Source organism: Phalacrocorax carbo, chromosome 10 (assembly GCF_963921805.1).
Source record: "Phalacrocorax carbo chromosome 10, bPhaCar2.1, whole genome shotgun sequence".
Lineage (NCBI taxonomy): Eukaryota > Metazoa > Chordata > Aves > Suliformes > Phalacrocoracidae > Phalacrocorax > Phalacrocorax carbo.
The window spans coordinates 26,036,231-26,054,384 of NC_087522.1; the positions used below are offsets into that span (position 1 = coordinate 26,036,231).

Consider the following 18,154-nt stretch of genomic DNA (forward strand, 5'->3'; position numbering starts at 1 on the left):
TTCTCCATCTCTGGTGTGCTTCCCTTTTGGATTTGAGTAGACCCAGGAGGTCATGGTTGAGCCATGGGGGCCTCTTGCTCTGCTTAATTCCCTTTCCTTTGTAGGGGATAAGTTGGCTTTGTGCTTCCAGTAGAGAGTTCTTGAAGAACTCCCAGCTCTCACCAGCTCCTTTGTCTTCCAGGGAAGCTTCCCATCGAACCCCTCCCAGCTGAGCCCTGAGTGCACTGAAGTTTGCTCTTCTAAAATCCAGAACCCTTGTCTTAGAGCTGACCTTCAGCACACTCAGCAGGATCCCGAACTCCACAACATTGTGGTCACTGCAGCCAAGGCTGTCGCTAACCGAGATATTACAAAGCAGGCTTTCTCGGTTTGTGAACAGCAAGTCCAGCAGCGCCTCATTCCTGGCTGGCACATCTAACGTGTGCATCAGGAAACAGTCCTCTATGCACTCCAGGAACTTGGTGGATGACATGCCAGCTGCCGTGTTGTTCTTCCAGCAGATGTCTGGGTAGTTCAAGTCACCCATCAGGACCAGGTTCTGTTGGCCAGAAGCTTGCTTTAGTGCCCCAAGTATTGCTTCGTCAGCATCGTCGTCATGGTTAGGAGGTCGGTAGCAGATGCCCACTGTGAGGTCCTGCTTGGAGACGACCCCTTTGACTTTAACCCAGAGGCATTCGATAGAGCAGTCGCAGTCACCATAGCTGACTTTGATACATTCAAGGTGTTCCTTAATGCAGAGTGCAACTCCTCCACATCTTCTACCCTGCCTGTCCTTACGAAAGAGCCTGTAACCCTCCATTGCCATCCCCCAGCCATTTGAGGTGCCCACCGTGTTTCAGTTACTCCTATGATGTCGTGCCCTTCTGGGTGGGCACGGAGCTCCAGTTCCTCCTGTTTGTTACCTAGGCTGCGTGCATTCGTGTACATACACTTGAGGCAATTACTCTTCTGTTTCACCTCTTGGGAGACGGCTAAGGAACCTTTATCACCACACTGCTTGGCCTGACTTACTCCCCCGTTGGACGTGCTGGTGTGAGCGTTTTTGCCATGGATCCCACCCCCCAAATCCTTTAGTTTAAAGCCCACCTCACCAAGTCAGCCAGCCTACTGCTGAAGATTCCCTCACCCCTGTTAGACAGATGGATTCCATCCCTCCCTAGCATGCTGTTGTCATTGAAGAACACCCCATTGTCATAAAAGCCAAACCCCCCACGGTGGCACCAGCCACGAAGCCAGGAGTTGATATACATTATGCGCCTGTTTCTGGCTGCTCCCTTCCCTCGAACTGGCAAAATGGAAGAGAAGATCACTTGGACGCCAATGCTTCTCACTTGCTCCCCCAGGGCTCGAAAATCTTCCTTGATTTTGCCCAGGTTGCGGCTCTCAGTGTCGTTCATGCCTACATGAAATAGTAATAGCGGATAGCAGTCTGTTTTCCTGATGAGTTGTGGCACCCTCTCAGCAACACCTCGGACCTTGGCTCCTGGGAGGCAGCACACCTCTCGTGACTCCCTGTCAGGTCGGCAGATGGGTGCCTCAGTATCCTTCAACAGAGTCACCCACCACGAGCACTCGTCGTTTCTTTTTACGATGGCCACTGTATGTTGCTGGTCCAGTTTCCCCTTGTGGGGGACTTTGCAGGCCTTGCTCATGGGTATCCTCAGTCGTTAGGGCTTCATATCTGTTTCTGATTGTGATGGTGGAGGGTGCAGGCTGACGGGGAATCCTGCTCCTGTGAGTCACCAGGGTCCACGGTGCCTCATTCTCGGCGGTGTCTGCCACAGGAACGTGATTCTGAAGCCACCTGCCTATCTCTGCCTCAGCTCCTCTAACACTGCGCAGCCTCTCAACCGTTTCCTGCAGTTCAGCCACCTGACGTGACAGGTCATCGCCCTGTGCACACCTCGTGCAGGTACCTTATCGCGAGGAGAGGGGTTTGGGCAGTTGCCGCAACCCACGGCCTGTACTGGTGTGTCCTTTCTTACCAGACCCGTCTGGGCGGACGCGTCTGACATCTCGGGGGCTTTCGCTGAACGAACAGCGGTTTCAGCTCTGAGGCGAGTGCCCACCATTTCACCCGAGACCAAAGCACTTGCCTGAGCTGTAGACCTACAAGCGGGCTGTGGCGTCCCTCCTGCTCACCCTTCTGCCGCGCAAACCACCGCGCCACGCCCTTCTGCCGCGCCACGCCCTGTTTGCCCGTCCTGTGCGCCGCGCTCCCTAGGGGCCGTTTAAATCTCCCGCCGTTGCTTCTGGCAGCATCCCACCCCGCGTCAGCTGCACATCAGCCTCGCTCACGAGAGCTGCCGGCTCCTGATTGGTCCCTCTGCTCACCCCCGGGCTCATTATTAAATGACTTGAAAACCTCTCCTTTCTGAAATGTCTTAGAGTAGCAGTCGGACCTGTTTAAAAATATTTCTGAAGTATGATAGAGCCTTTTTTTTTCTTCCTTGTTAAGTTTCAAGAGACCTTTTGGACTAAACAAAGGAAGAAGTCTCAAGTTTCGTTGTCCTCTGCAGCCATCAGAACAGCCATGCAAGCTGTTTTGATGAGTCCTTTCATCTCAAATTGTTTCTACTAACAGTACCAGATACAAATCAGTTTAATATTATACCACTGTAAAAATTCATTCACTATTTCATCCAAATGGAAGGTTTTTTCCTGCATATTACCAGAAGAGAGTTCAAGTGCAGCCCAGCCAGCTCCAGGAGAGCATACTATGCAGTTAAAATAGTAATCACTGCAATAATAGTTTCTACATAGTACAACAACTCACAACACAATAAGGCACGATGGCCCCTCGCATGATTTGCACAAGGCTGCCAAGGTAGCAGAATAGCTCCGGTATTGTCCATGAGCAGAGTGGAGGAGATCAGAAGGAGATCTGGTATCCCTGGAAAGGCAAACAAGTCAAGCTACCATGTACATTTTAGGGTAGGAAAGATGAACAGATGCAAAAAGGAAAGCTGGCCAGAAAGCTGGCCACTCCTGGCCAGAAGAAATGCGATCAACTTAGGAAGTTGTTATTTTGTTATCTTGTCTCCTAATCAAAGTTGAGATTCCTGCTGCATATTTTGGACAAGCAGCCATCTGCAAAACTTCACAAGCTTTTAAGCTACACGTGCAGGACCATAATCAAAATATCAGACAATATGTTTCTGAAAAATATCTAAACTTTCCAAGCCTCTAGAGTCAAAAGAGAAACAGTACAATACATGTGCCTCAGTTTTCCTAATCAGCTAAGAAAATACAGCCATGCCTATCAAAAAATCTCCTCTTTAATAAGGTCTAAATAACCATTAGATACTATAGTAGGTTTTTAACTTCAGGAAGAGCTAAGCCCAGAAGGAATGAAGAATACTTTGATCCAGAACAGTTCCTCCAAACAAACAAATGAATTTATAACCAAATTTACTTTTACTTTCCTAAACTATAAATGGCTTTAGAAGCATCGAGGAAGAATTAATTTCTCTTACAGCAGAACGGAAGTTCCTTCTAAGTAGACAAATCTACAATCTTTTAATGCCCATTTTCATCTACATGCCAAAGACTTCCATTTTGGAAAAGGCTCAGATCTGCAGAAATATTATTTGAACACATACATGTTTCAGGTAAAAACAGCTAAGTTGCTATTCTGCATCACGCACCATGACTACAGATCTGTCTCAATGTATTTTCGTTAGGGCCTACCTTCAGGAAAGCAACAGGATCACCCTAAGGGAGGGTCAGGGCAGCAAGAACAGTATGAGTACTACAGTGCTCTCTGTTCATAGGGCATTTAAACAGTATAAAGGCATTTTTGTCCTCCAGCAGAATATCAGCATGGTGAATGTAGATAAGACATGAGTCAATAGAGGGGTAGGAGTTCCTCAGTCTTGAAACTGTCAATGCTCATAAGGCACTTTTAAGACAATAATATTTGAGGGAAGAATAACTGTTTAATCTGCTTTGGCAAAGTGTGGCATATACATTTCTGAATACAAGAAGCAATCCTGAGTTTCAGAGTAAACTCTCTATGCAAAAACTTGTCTGGTTAACAATAGCAGCTGCCAGGGAAGTGGGGACCAAAACCAAGTGCTATTTCAAAGGCCAATTGATTTCTTATATCGAAGCAAAGCTGACTCCTCAGTTTCATTCTCTGTACCAAACCAGAAGCCGAAAACCATCAGTTTTATTTTGATATATCTCTCTGGAGTTAATCATCATAAGAGGCACTTCATACTGGGTTGCATACAAACAATTTTATATACCATTATCAGACGTTCAAGTAAAGACTCAATCCTCTTTCATTTGGACACCTTCCTACATTCACATTAAGGCAGATAATATTAGAAACCATGGATCTTGCACCAAATGGAAGTGTTCCGTTTTGTGACTTACTTTCAGCAACCATAAACTTCATTATTATTTCTCTATTTAAATAATCTCATTATTTTGCTATTTAAGTAATTCTGGACCTGTGTTTTGTAATTGGCAGAATCCCATGAGTTTGAAAAACTAGGTCCAATCACAGATTAGCCCATCTCAAAAGATAAATTCTTCAGACAAAAACACAAATATAATGTCCAGTATTCTCTTTTTCCAATCTTCTGTACCGTCCTAATGCAGCAGCAAAAGAGCAGGAAGGGCAAAGTACAGAGAACCACTCATTTCAGAAAGAAGTTGAGAGTTCCCCACAATGCCTGGAGACCAATGCCCTCAAACCGGTACTTCCAAATACAGAGGTCAATCACCAGCTCTCTAAAAGTCACTTGAAAATTAAGTTGGTTCTTAGTCCAACTTTAGCTCTTTCTACCCTGATGAGTAACATAGAGAGACAGGGTATCCTGCACTTTAAAGACAAATTTGGTTTTCTTTCTGATATAGATGTGAGTAAATCCTTTCCAATGTATTTACAAAAACTGATCATAGTAGAAAACAAGTGTTTCCTCAAGACAATTTCAAAACTCAACTCTCCCTGGTTGTCTAAGGACTAAAGCAAACCTTAAATATTCCAGCCATAGCAGAGGTGATGCATCAGAAAAGCAACAATCAGCACACTATGAGCGTGATAGTGTTACTTAACACAGCGGTTACAGGTCAACTGTCCTCAGCAATGAACTGAAACTCTTAAGGTGCACAGTTAAAGTCTGATCTATTCTTTTGGTACTCCTCTGACCACACAGTAAATCATTCCAACTTGCTAAACCAGAGAGGTAACAACTTAATCACAAAAGCACTTTTTATTGGGTTGTCAAGCAGACTTTGTCTACCATGCAGTCTAACTATCACAAGAACCAAGCGCAGCCAAAGGACACAGGACTACTCAGTTGGAAACTGAGTAAGAGAGCATGGGGGAATTGTCTCAGCTGTCTCATGGAACCTATACCTTTACTGGACCTCAGGCATTAAGAAAGTTGCACCAGAAGATCCTCGTATTTGGCTCTGAGCATTTCACATCAGACTACATTCCCATTCTGCTGCACATAATCAAATCTGTCTCAGCCCAAAGGGACTTGTTCCATTAGTACTCATCTTCAGGGTTTCATTAACTAGAGAGTACTTGAGATTTGTTCTGGTCAAGAAATGACTATGAAGATGTGCATTTCCACTTTGTGGTTAGTTATGTTTCTAAAATTATTACATTCCAGACGGTCCTAATAAGCCTATTGACTTCATACTTGTAGTCCTAAATTGTTAACACTCCCAGTCCCCTTTATAGTACAAAGGCAGGAAACTGCAAAGGGTTTAAGATCAAGGTACGCTGCTCACTGCAGTGGAAAATGACCACTCTCATCATTGAAAGTAGAAAAAACTTCTCTCTAAACCATTGAAAGGAAGCTCCAATCCACAACTGAGGGATTCAAACTGTAGTTGGTTCATACCTGCAGCTATGCACCTCCCTCTAGCCGTTCCAGTCTTCACTCTAAAAGAAAAGGAAAAAACCAGACATCAAGTACTCCAGAGCTAAAATTGGATAATAACAACCATTACAACATGAATTCCATCTTGTAAAACGCTGAGGACTGTGAAAACAAAGCATATTTCTAATAATAGAAGTCATCATGAGGTGGTAACATGAGGTGGTAACAACCCTCATTAGATTCAGAAATGAAGTTGCACATTTCAGCAATACAGAGAATAAACGACAGAGTGCAAAAGAAAGGACTGCAAATGCGACATGGCTGAAAACAGGTCTTGTACCTTCCTAATAACGTTCAGTGGACTTAGCCTACCTGTCTGGCTTTTGGGCTCTTATGACAGAAGCAGAGTTACCAACAGCAGTACCTACAATCCTATATTACATTATTTTGACAGCAGCAGCATGAACAGATGACACTGAACCAGCAGATGGGAACTCTAATCTAAGATAGCCTAGATCATACAATAGTTAAGGCTGGAAAAGACCCTTAAGATCATCGAGTCCAACCGCTAACCTATCACTGCCAAGTCCACCACTAAACCATATCCTCAAGCACCGCGTCTACCCTTCTTCTAAATACCTCCAGGGACGGAGACTCAACCACTTCCCTGGGCAGCCTGTCCCAGTGTTTGACAACCCTTTAGGTGAAGAAGTTTTTCCTAATATCCAACCTAAACTTACCCTGGCGCAGCTTGAGGCCATTTCCTCTCGTCCTATCACTTGTTATGGAAATGTATGAAAAAGCTCTGAATTAGGGAACACAAAGAACTAACAGCACAAGTAAAAAATGTTATGTCTACATCTTAAGCAAATCATCACCCAGGAACCATATAGAATTTCTGTACTGGCACTGAGATAGTAAGGGTTCTCTTTTTCTCTTTTTGCAGATTCAGTAATTGACCCACAAGACAAGGTAGCATATATTTAAATACAAACTTTGGATTATTTTTTCAGGGTTTTTTTTTGGCAGGAGTCCTTTGGGGTTTGTGTTTTTTTGGTGTTTTGTTTTGGTTAAGAATTTCTTTCCTGCTTCCTCCTAGGTTATTTTGCAGAACTACACTCCTGGTTGTCTAGCAGTTTTTTATAGAAAATCGAAATCCATTTACTTATCTATAGGTATCAAACCAATAACTGCATCCATCTGCCAGCAAGTAGCTACAAGGCCATTTGAGTTCCCACATTTTCACTGCTTTGCAGGCCCCTTCATAACCTTTGTTCTATATTCTTCGAGAAGTGTAGATAAGTGATCCATATCCTCTTCTAACTTGTCTTGTAATACACTTGGATATTTATCACATGTACTCATGCCCTCTTTTCCAGGGGATGTCTCTAGAGAATTTTTTATCCCTATTTTGTAGTAATTACTCATTGTTCTAATTTCTACAATTGATTTAACAAAATATTATACCCTCTAAAGGAACATAGAATCCTAAACACAACAACAAAAGATAATTTTCTTATAGTAGTAAATAATAAAAAAAAATAATCAATCCACGAATCCTGAGAAATGTAACTCAGTTATCTTGCTCAGTTATCACTGCTTGAGCAAATCCAGTGGAGAGCTACCAAGATGGTCAGAGGACTGGAGCATCTCCCGTATGAGGAAAGGCTGAGAGACCTGGGCTTGTTCAGCCTGGAGAAGACTGAGCAGGGATTTCGTAAATACCTATAAATATCTAAAGGGTGGGTGTCAGGATGATGGGACTGGACTCTTTTCAGGGGTGCCCAATGACAGGACAAGGGGCAATGGGCACAAGTTGGAACACGGGAAGTTCCAGCTAAACACGAGAAAAAAATTCTTTCCTGTGAGGGTGACAGAGCAGCGGCACAGGCTGCCCAGGGAGGCTGTGGGGTCCCTTCCCTGGAGACATTCAAAACCCATCTGGTTGCGTTCCTGTGCCCCCTGCTCTGGGTGTGCCTGCTCATGCAGTGGGGTTGGGCAAGATGATCTCCAGCTGTCCCTTCCCACCCCTACCATTCTGTGATCTGTGATCTGAAATGTGTATTTTCAAAATTCACAGAATCACAGGTTGGAAGGGACCTCACGGATCATCTAGTCCAACCTTTCTAGGAAGAGCAGAGTCTAAACAAGATGGTCCAGCATCCTGTCAAGCTGAATCTTGAAAGTGTCCAATGTGGCCGAGTCAACCACTTCTCTGGGGAGATTATTCCAATGGTTGACTGTTCTCACTGTGAAAAATTTTCCTCTCGTTTTCAATCAGTATCTCCCCAAGAGCAACTTGTGGAAAAAATATATACCTGATTGAATCAAAGGCAAAATCCAAGACAATATAAACTTTAAAAAGCAAACAGTAATTTTGACAACCACCTGCAAAAAAGCTTGGGAGAATACTCTGAAATAACAGGCGTTTCTCAAAACAAAATTGGTTTAGTATGGTTCATTTAAGTGCATGCAGAACACAAATACACCAAATACTTTATCCAAGTTTATACATCAGACAAATCTAGCCCAAAGGCCAAAGAATCTGACAACTGTATTTCTTCTTAGAAGAAATTGGGACTTGGATACCTGAGATCAAGGTATTACAGCTGACACGGTGCTAGCAATGTCTGCAGCATTAACAATTTCTGTAATTAACTGACATGGCAGTAAGCTCTTGTGCAAACTGCAGGTTCACCCCAGCCCAACATCAAATGCCAATAGCGAACTGTTCTAATAGTTGCATGAGTGTAGGTTCTTAGTGGGGACACCAAAACATTTAGCAGATGTAAACTGGGACATCTCATCAGAGCTTTTCCAAAGAACATTTTTCCTGAAGTTGCCCCCCCCCCCCCCCACTGAAGGGCAGCATCTGAGTACAGATGTTACTTCCAACTTCTTCTGTACAAAGCTGGGCGAACTATGACACCACCTGAGAATTCCATGTAGAAAAACAAAGGGTTAACACTTAGATTTAACACTTAGCCCTGCCAGATCCAAGAGTGACAAAATACACTCTGGCTGATGAACAAACAGTTGTAACTTCTGGTATGCACCATAATATAAATAGAGCTGCAGCTGGTAACAAAAACAAGTGGCTCCAGCCACTGAGTACTAGACAATGGGTATGAGCCCAATAAATCTAGTGAACCTGCTTTGATAATTAGTGGTAAAACTTAAGTCTCACCAGCACCCAGGACCACCTGTAAGAGAATACCGATATAATTTAAGGGATTCTGATCAATGAAAGTATGTCAGTCAGCACTTGTTTAGACCAGTTAGTTCTCACTTCTCATTACACTTTCCAGGAATTTATGTTTGTGGGATGTCAAGATTACCATTGACAATTAAAGAGGCCAACAAATAAAACCAACCGCATAGCTCAATTTCAGCTATATCCTGGCATCAACAGTCTCTAACATAAACCAACATTTAGTCTGGACTCACTGCTGATTTAAATACTTTTAAACACCAATATAGCCAATAATAAAAACTTGGAAATATAAAAATAACTATTTCTCTGGAGGAAGTGCAGGAGGGAGATAACAATGCATCAGAGACCGAAAGAGCAAGTGTATGAGATAAATCAGATTACGAATAGAGAGGCCTATACAAAGCAGATGAAGTTTCAACTGCTGTACAGCTTAGGCCACAACCCACAGAGAGCACATCATTTTCTAGCAAACATTATTTATGAGATAGTGAGACAACAGCGATAGCAACAAGAAACTCCTATAGTGTGACAACAGCGATAGCAACAAGAAACTCCTATAGTGCCAAAACCTTACCAAGGAAGCATACATGCTTTCTGATCTGAGAAATGCCTGCCTCTTACTGCAATCTTTACACCACCCAACCTCTCAACACCAGAAACTACTTGCTCAATGCAGGGCAATAGCTCATAGTCACTGCGCCTGCTCACTTTTTTCCCTCAGCGTTGCCAGCACAAGTACTCATGTCCATACGGGTTAGCAGACAATCTGTACAGTTAGTAAGCAGACCAGCTGAATTACTCATGGCAGTATGTTTGACTCTCAGAGTGTAAGTTTGTTCAACTTCAGATATTATAGGAAGAAGAGAATGAGGAATAGAAGAGGTGCACATTTTGGGACCACTGCAGATTAAGACAAAAAAAAAAGAGAGGGGAAACCATTTCAAACGGCATGCTTCAAGTTACTGTAACCAGAACAACATAAAATACGTAATATCTGGGATGTAGACTATACCTGCAATGCCTGTTCTGTGCCCAGTCAGCAATTACAGCTTAAACATTCCCAAGATCCATCATTAGTCTTACAACCCACAATGAAAGTGTCAAGACACACACTTTGAGGATGCAAAACAATCCTATGGTCTCCTGCTGAAAGCAGGAGACTGGGGCTTAGAAGACACGAGTTCTATTCATAACTATGGGACTGAATAGCATTGGACGAGTCACTTCATGGTCCTAAGAGATTCCATTTGTACAGTATTATAATCTTATTTGTTTCCTTTGTGAAAAGATATTTTGAGAACTAGTGACAGAATGTATTCAGTAGGAGTCAGAGTATCATCACATTGTTACAGCTGCATCTCAGCTAAATATCTAGTAAACAACTTCATAAAAAAAGTTTCCACAAAACACTCGCCTGTTAACAAAAACCAAAGAATCTCACCAACAAAAGATTGAAGCTTGCTATATCCTTCCAGATTATGGCATTAAGGGACTCTCAAAATATCAAGACTTGAAAATGCATAAGGTACACACCAACACATTATTTACTTTCTGAACAAGGATCCAAAATATTCAGAAAATGCAAATTCATGTTTTGCTTCACGGATACTGCACATGCCACAGGAAGATCTATCAAATGCAGCCAGAGTTTTGTGTCTTCTTTTGGGTAAAAGATTGAGATGTAGTGAACAAACAGTATTCTCAGTTTAACCACTAAGTCTACTTCTAGAATCAGCAACACTAGCTGAACTTTAACAACCTCATCCATCTCATCCACAATATTCAAATACTAACACTTTCACTTACCTATCGTTAAAGGCAAGATAAAAAAGTCTCATTGGGAAAATCACCCCGTGCAGCGTTTAGATGGACACAGTTTGCATAGCCGTGCATTTAAGTATTTTATAATGGTATCAAGGTACTTACACACTACTTTCTTTTGATTGCACCAAAGAACAGATTCAAATCCAAACAAAGATGACGTGCTGCAGGTCTCCCTACAAAGACCCTCGAATGCAATCGTTATTCTGTACTACTGCACCTAAAATACTAAAAGAGGACACAGTACCCATGACCATTTCCAGCACCTACTGCCAGCTTCAGAGGGAAAATAAATTTGTGGTGTCCCAATTTTGAAAGATGAGAATTGAACTGGAGTCAAAATTCTGAGTAGATTTGAAATTCTGCATTTGCAAAATGTTTAAGTATAAACATTTATATTTTATTTTGAAAAAGCACAACTAAGAAAGGTTGAGTTACCTTAAGCTTGTATGTCTCTCTTGCTTGGCTTATATTAGACCAATACTTGCCATGAACTCTACCATGCAGAATCTGCCATTGCCATGCCTGCAAACCAAAGAGTACAAAAATGTGCTCAATATTTTTCTTTCCCTGTAATAGCACATGGTCAAATCCTTTGCAGAAGTAAAAGGATATAAGTCTCAAATTACACTCATCTACCTCTGCAAAGAACTGGAGTCAATGCTCTATTTTAAGGAATGGCTCTTAATTCAAATCACTTTCAATAGCAAATGATTTTCATTAACACTTCAAGAGATTTAATATTGGGTATATAGAGCTGAAACTTTTAAAAAATTTCGTATTTTTTCTCTTTCTTCAGAGGCAAACACTGGCGTTGCTGTGGGAACATTAACTTAGGAATGTCCTGACTTTTGTTCAAAAATCTAAACGAAACAAAATCTAACCATTTCACTGCAAAGCAGTTCTTATTAAGCTTCTACTCAAGGTCTCCGAAGGTAGACAAACGATCTCATTTGTCACATTTGCAGCATCATCCTACATATTTTGGTTTCTTTTTTGCAATATTTACCCCCTCTTCAATATCTTTATAATATCTGAAGCATACAAACCACTGTAAATAATATATTAAAAAAAGAAAAAAATTCTGCATTAATTTACAACCTAATACTTACTGAAAACACATCACTGCATAAACACATGCAGCACCCTGAGGCATTATTCTTGTCTGAATACCATCCAGAAATGCAATGCCGCACTTAAGATGTACTTTTTTGTGTTTGAAAAAGCCTAACTTTCATTTTTAATTACAAACATCTGAAGATGACTAATAGAATGTCTTTCCTACTGGTATCAGCAGCCCTTTACTCCACAAACTACCCTCATGGCCCATTTTGTGACTCTGAAACATCCCCCTCCAGGCTGCTTGGCTGCGGTGATTAATGCTCACTGACTCTTTTGGCAGTGCAGCTTCTCTTGCTCCTCTCTCTTCCCAAGGCCCCAGAAACCCTCTCTGCTGTACGAGGCTCAATCTGTCACCTGATCTTAGCCTTTAGCTGGGTGGGAAAGATCAAGAGTGTCAATGCACTTTGCCAAGAACCAGAGAGGCTCAGTACTTGCTTATAGTTCTTTGCACGTATTTGCAGACATTCTTCACTTACACACTTCTCCATCAATTCTTTCCATTCACTTTTCCTGGAAGGCACAATATGACATCAGCTGGTTTCCACTGCTAGCAGGAGGAAACTCCAGAAACTTTATGACAAAAAGAAGTGCTATAGATACAGTTTTGGCTGCATGCAGACTCAAACATAAAATCCTCTTAGGTATCTTGCCAGATTCTCAGGGTCTCTATACCTCATGTCTAGATTCTGGAGGTACCTTGTACTTCCTGAATCAAAACCTCACATGTAACAGTCTACGTGGCACGTTATCTTCTTGCTGTCGTCACATCAGGAAAGTTCACCAACTTCTTCCCAAACAAACAGCAGGCCTCTCTGTACAGCACCAAAAGCAGCATGTACCAAATACAGCACTCAAAGTAATAGGTTACGATAACATTTAGTACCATGTGCCACAGTAGGTAACACATGCAAACAACTTTTACTTCATTTTGGGGGGCTATATTACTAGAGAAGACTGGATATAATCTATCCATAAAGATTAGACAGAAATCAGGCAGAAATACAAAGGAAGAGATCAAGATATTCCTACTGTAGATTGTTTAAGCTGACGCTCTTGCCAAAAGAATAGAGCCCAACTCTTTCCTCACCAGCTATCCATCCCCACCACTGCATAACAAGCCTGAGAAAGGAAATTATACAGGTGTGATCTAACCTACCAACAACAGGAAAATAATAGTTTTAACCCAGACATGTTACTATTAACCCTGATTCAGTTCACTGCACAACTACCCAGATGCTGTTGGCAGCAAAAAGGAAAGGGGAAATGCATGAAAGATAGAAGAGGCCTCTTTGAGAGCAACACAGGCATATGCGCATTCGAATTACTCATGGAACTACCTCATCAGATTTAGGTGCTGAATTTCACATAACATTCTCTACCAATTAATCCTTTTTAAAGGCCCCAAGTGACAAATAAGGCTTCCGCTACTTCAGTTAAGAAAACACTACACTTGTAAGAAGTGTGTGCATGTTCTTCCATATAATCACCTTTACTGTCCCCATTCTTTGTCAGTGGTCAGTCTCCAGTATTTAAAGACATGTCACTCCTATTCTTGATTAAACTATGATTCAGCTTTTTAAAAAAATCACATGACAATCCTTTTCAAGGTTCACTTTTCTCTTACTCTTCCTGAAGTTTAACACCTGTAATAAACTTAAAACTGCTGTTGAAAAGCTAACTAACTTCAGATGAACACTGGACTTAATTCCAAATTCCCATGATCTTCCCACATGTCCATCCTTAAGATAACTTTATTAAATGGCATGATTATGACATTAAAAAAAGAAATTCTCTTAATAAAGAATAAAACCAGTAAAGTAAGAAGAAAAATTCAAAAGAACCTCTCCCTATGGAATTCAGGACCTTCAAAGGATGTCAGACAAAATTTAATTTCTGACTTGTCTCCAACCTTGATGAAATCTTTTCTGCAAACAGGATAACAATGCAGTCAATCCAGACTGGGTATTCTCCCTTAAACTCAAAACAATCAATTACTGAGTATTCTCCCTTAAACTTGAAGTATATATGGCAAATACAATTTCCTGACCTTACATATCTAAAGCATTATATTTTGCTATACGAACCACTTGAACTCCTGGAAATAGGCAGAGCACTAAGTCACCCTTTTTGCACTTGTGGAAATAGGTGCAAGACTAATTTACTACATACATAGGTCAAAGCACCTGCCTTCCAAGGAACAAAAGCTGACAGCTTAACTTAGCTCTGAACAATGTAACTGTCTTACATATTGCTTTAAGAAGATTCTTATAAAATGGAAGATCGAAATCCCCTAATGCCATTCTACAGCCTGGCTTTATCGTCCATCTACTCTATGCACTTGTGGACGTCAGTGTTGTACTCATTTATCATGACATCTTTCACAGAATGAACACTATTGCATTAAAAAATATTGTACTTCCAAGAGGCCTTTGAAACTGCCTAATCATATTGCTGCTACAAGACTACAAGCAAAAAATAAGCATGCTACCAGAAAACACTTTAAATTAGAGGAATTGTACAATCCTGGTCACTGTCATCAAACAGTACCAAGATTTGCTTTTAATTGATATTGTAAACTCAAACAGTTTAAATTATGTTTTTGCCACTTCTGCCACTAGCTCTGGCTAGTATAAATGAAAGAATGTCAACTGGGGAGTCAGGAAGTGGAAAAATGGGGAGAAAGGCAGGCAGAGGGCTTTAGGAGGATGTGAGAATTGGGAAACAGATCAGGGAACTTAAGACAACCACCTTAACACTCAATGTCCCAGAAGCTGCATATTTACAACAAATTCCATAGGTTTTCCATATGAAGATGGAACAACTACAGCAGTGTGTCCCAGTTACACAAAGAATGATCAGAAAACAGCCACACAACAAAGTTGCTTGAGTTCAGGCAGTTCAAGAATGAGATGACCCTCTGTCACACATCACTCCCAGTTCTCTGTCTGCAGGCACAGTGCAATTCAGACACCACTGGGCAGCTGAGATCCCCTCATTTGCCTCCAAAATTCACTTCTTCCAAGTGCGAGACACACACAGATTTCTCAAGAGGAAATACACTGAAGACACTGCAGTGGTAGGGAAGAAAAATAAGTCAGACTGAGTTTGCGGAATGTGGAATGAGCATCTTGAGCAAGATGCTGCCTTCTGTTTCACAAGTGAAACAATGTTTTCCTCACTCAAAGTCCAGAAACAAAAGGCCTGATGCTTATTGGGATAGATACTCAAAAGGCAACAGAATTTTAAGTGGACAGCATCCCCTAAAAGACAGAAAAAGAACCCTATCACCTATTTCCCTCTTTCTCCCTCAAAAAATGTATTGCCAATGTTAATGGTGGATCCAGTTGCTGCCACTGTTTCGAGCACCTTTCTGCTACTCAAAGAACATCATATCAACAGTTTACTATGCTGTCAGCAGCTAACAGGGTTCCTCCACTATTTGTTCACCTGATCTACTACTTAAGAAAAGCAATTGTGAAGAGTCATCCCAATGTATGCAGGGCCTTAACACAAAGTTTATGCAAATGAACATCCAGGGAAATCCCAGTTACAAGTTTCCAGCACTTCCTAACAAGGTATTTCCTACAACCACAACCCTTAGCACCAACTCCTTCTTCCAAACTAGGCTGGCCAGGGTCTAGCTCCTAATTAATCTCCCTTGCCCATAATAAGCAAAGACAGCACTCAGTTCTTCCAGGACAGGATCTAGTTTTCATTAATCTTCACAGCAGACAATGACAACAGACCTTTTATAGCAAGCTAAAGGCCCTGGCTAATCACTCCCCAAAGCTGGCAGGGACATTAAAGCCTTCATCCCACAAAAGAGCAGCTCTTCTGGAGGTTTAAACCATATCTTTCTGATGCCACTGCCACCCACTACATACTCTCCTTGCAAGACAACTGCCTTCACTCCTCCACTCCCGGTCCCTAGACTCCCAACTCAGATAAACTGCATTTTACAAAAAAAGAAATCCACAAACAGATCACCTTTCACTTGGAACGCCAGTCCTTCCCAGAGACAGACAGACAGATGGACGTAAAGACAGAGACTGTAAGCCCTGGCTCTCAATTCTGCTCAGCAAATGCCGAATGCACACAAGGCCAGCCACACTGCCTAGTTAGCTAGCGTGCTGCTGCTGTACAAATATAGAAAGCAGAAAGTGGAACAACAGTTTCAGCAGAAGAGATTCTGCTCAGCTCTCCGAGAGGGAGGAGCAGGGAGCCAAACCAGCCAAACTGCGTTACCCATACATGGTCTCTGAAAGAGACCACTGCTAAGACAAGTTCCTTTACACACACCCCCTTCACTGTAGCACTGGGCACGGGAAGAAAACAATTAAAGTCTACAGACTTAAAGGAGGAGTTACTATTTTGAAATGGTTTCCAAGTCCATTTTGCTTGAGTACACCTTAATAATGAAATGTCCAACCCTCTTCATCCAACAGAATCTGGGCAGCAACTCGGAGACAAGACAAGAGTCTCCCTTCCAGGGAATCCCCATATCCACCAGCATTTCAAGAACTACCGGACTGGCCAGGTCTTCCTTGTGGCTTTTGGAGCACACATCCACACACTAAGCTCTTTGTTTGATATCCCCCCCAAACTGAATTATAGCAATCTATTTAAACCCTTCTCCCTTTTTAAGTATTTCCCTAAACCAGCAAGCCCACTGATTGACACAAACTACTATGGTGACCTGCCATATCACGTCTGCTTTCCCAGCAGTCCTTTAATACCAGAGTTTAAACACAAACTGAACTTTGTTTCAATTCTTCTTAAAAACAGAAGAAATCTACCTCTATGCAGCATCCCCTCCTTCCCCCTTTTTATGTTCTGGCCTGGAAAGAGAATAAAACCAGTGTAACCAAGAACCTGAATCTCTAGGTATTCGAAGAAGAAAAAGTGTCACAGTCCTGACTTTTTTAGTACACAGGTATGACAGTCTGCAAACTCAAAAGCAGTTTCATTTATATACAAAAGCATAATTTTTCGTAAGATCAGTTTATCACCCTATGCTTCTGCCTACTTCTTATACTTAGTGTATCCCACATTTATGTGGTGATAGAGAACTATCTCACAGAAGTTAGTAGAAAAGTTCTCTTACACAAATAAGTGGAAGTTGCAACTTTCAGCTGTAAGAGGAATGTGGTAACCAATTCAGAATTAGAAGTGCACTAGTCACAGTTCTATTATCGTGACTTGCAAGTAGATATAAAAATGCTAGTATTTAAACCAACAATCTCGATTTTTTCAAATTTCTCAGGACTGAGATTATGGTTTAGGCCCCCTGCAAATATAGGAAGATGCTGGTTTGCTCAGAATTAGCTGTATGCCTAAGCATATCCTGAATTACCTTCCTCATAAGAAGGATCAAGAATACATGTCCTAGCTCCATTCCCCTGAAAGCAGTCATGAAACGCCTATTAGATTTAGTCTTGAATTAAGTGAAAAATACTTAAAAATCCAAAGAAATTCCAAAGCAAATTCTGCAGCAGAGAATCAGTGTCATAGCAGCTTCCACAGTGTAAACTATAGGCAGTACCACCTACAGTCTTTGATAGTGATCAAATTCTGGCACTGAATGTACAATCCAAAATGTAATATGGGTGGCTTTACTCCATAATTATCAGGATATTCTCACTTATCTTTTCCTAAGTCACCAAGCATATGATCACAGATTTCTGAGCAGTCACAGTGAAAACTGTGCTTTAGAGAAGTAAATATACAACCCTCCCCCCCCAAGATTTTGTATATTGATAATTTTCAATGGTAAATTCTAATATAACTTACGACTGCGCAAGGATTCTCACTGCTTCCCTCATAAATTGTGCTGGACACTATACCATCACAACACAATGACAGGCAAGACAACAAAAACAGAAGAAATGAAATTTTTTTGCTAAGTTGACCTGTCATCAAGATGTGTTTTTTAATGTAGAAGTTTAAATGGAAAACAGGAATTTTTGGAACAGAAATAACAAGTTGGCAGAAAGATTTTGAGACAGTGCTCTGCTTAGGAATCTAAGACTATAAATTAGAGAAGAATTACTTTTACATTGTGTTGTGCCTACAGGAAATGCAATGGCTAGACATGACATTCAAAATATATTCTCTCTTCCCAGAAGACCAATATTTCACTGCCTTCCAAAGAATC

At 41.4% G+C, this 18,154-nt stretch overlaps 1 protein-coding gene across 20 annotated transcripts in view; it reads right to left on the bottom strand.

Moving 5' to 3' along the window:
• Positions 1–18,154, bottom strand: part of CELF1 (CUGBP Elav-like family member 1) — a 67,590-nt gene that overhangs the window by 43,830 nt on the left and 5,606 nt on the right. For 13 of the 20 annotated variants that reach the window (XM_064462681.1, XM_064462684.1, XM_064462678.1 and 10 more), the window contains one exon: positions 5,865–5,905. The exons of 5 other annotated variants lie outside the window; for them this stretch is intronic. The gene's annotated coding sequence lies outside the window, so the exon portion shown is untranslated. Of the gene's footprint in view, positions 1–5,864; positions 5,906–11,316; positions 11,404–18,154 lie in introns of all 20 variants that reach the window. 2 more of the 20 variants (XM_064462683.1, XM_064462680.1) reach the window with 1 other exon arrangement.